General features: G+C 51.3%; 1 protein-coding gene across 2 annotated transcripts in view; it reads right to left on the reverse strand.

Annotated features, from left to right (window-relative positions):
* The window catches only part of ADAMTS12 (ADAM metallopeptidase with thrombospondin type 1 motif 12), a 263545-nt gene that overhangs the window by 48807 nt on the left and 213430 nt on the right, over positions 1-1308 (reverse strand). The gene's annotated exons all lie outside the window — the stretch shown is intronic.

The raw sequence follows: 1308 nt of genomic DNA on the forward strand, positions 1-1308 counted from the left end.
GGTAGAAGGTCAATAACCTTGAGGGAGACGGAGTGTGAGGAAGCACACGAGCCCCGCAGAGCCACGGGCTAGCGATGAGCCCCAAGAAACGTGCCTCCTTCCTGGCTCCCTCTTCCCGGAGGAGAAATGATAGAAAGTGCAGCTACAGACAAAGCCCAGGGAAGGTGACCATGGTGAGGTGAGGCAGGGTGGGTCCTGCTCCCCCCTCACAGCCCCCTCCTTCCCTGTCAGGAACCACAGAGCTGGACTGAGAATGAATCTTCTGGCTCCGGCTGCTGGGTCCCACCTGTCTGCCCCCACCAGAGACCAACATTGCCTGCCTTGTCTGGACTCTTCTTTTTACCCAGTTCTTCCGGATTTATCACATTCTTCTGGCTCTTATTTAGAGTTCAGTTAGTCACTTGTTTATTTATTTTAATTAATTTTTTTTTTTTTTTTTAGAGAGAGAGCATGCATGAGAGTGGGGCAGGGGTGGGGCAGAGGAAGACAGAGAATCTCAAGCAGGCTCCACGCCCAGCTCGGAGCCCAACCCAGGGCTTCATCTCACAACCCTGAGATCATGACCTGAGCCGAAATCAAGAGTTGGACGCTTAACCGAATGAGTCACCCAGGCGCCCCACTTGTTTGATTTATAATACCAATGAATCCCCTCCTGTTTAACTAAACTCCTTTTAGTGTGTCTTCTTAGGATTGGAATGAATGCCTGATGGAATCTGCAACCTAAGTGCAGCCCTACTTGAGGTCACTAGAGAATGAAGACTCTCTCCAGAATTAATTTTCTTTCTCCCTTCCCTTCCTTCCTTCTCTCTCTCCCTCCCCTCTCTCTGCCTCTCTCCCTCCTCCTCCTCCTCCTTCTTGTTTTTTTTTTTTCTCTCTCTCTCTCTTTTACCTAAGCCCCTAATAACATTCCAGCCACCTTGTCGGATTCCAGTATCTAGAACCAATATGGTGAGCTGCAAGCAAATAGCTCTATAACGCTGGTTCTCAACCAAGGGTGCTTTTGCCCTCTACAAGACACTTGGCAATGTCTGAAGATATTTTTGGTTGTGACAACCCAGAGGAAGAGGGGGAAGTTGCTACTAACATCTAAGCGGATACAGGCCAGGGGTGCCGCGAAACATCCTACCACGCTACAGCACAGCCCCACAACCGAGTTACCCTCTCGAATGTCAACGGCGCTGACACTGGGGAAGCCAGCTCTGGATGGCCACTCTTGCAGGCTGCCTTACGTGCGGATGGGCATGTGGTCTGAAGGGGGACGCCACCGCTGACCGGCACAGTGCTCTCGGAAAAGCTGCACCCGTTAGC

This window comes from Leptonychotes weddellii, chromosome 7 (assembly GCF_054177405.1).
Source record: "Leptonychotes weddellii isolate Sample4059 chromosome 7, ASM5417740v2, whole genome shotgun sequence".
In the NCBI taxonomy this organism is placed as follows: domain Eukaryota; kingdom Metazoa; phylum Chordata; class Mammalia; order Carnivora; family Phocidae; genus Leptonychotes; species Leptonychotes weddellii.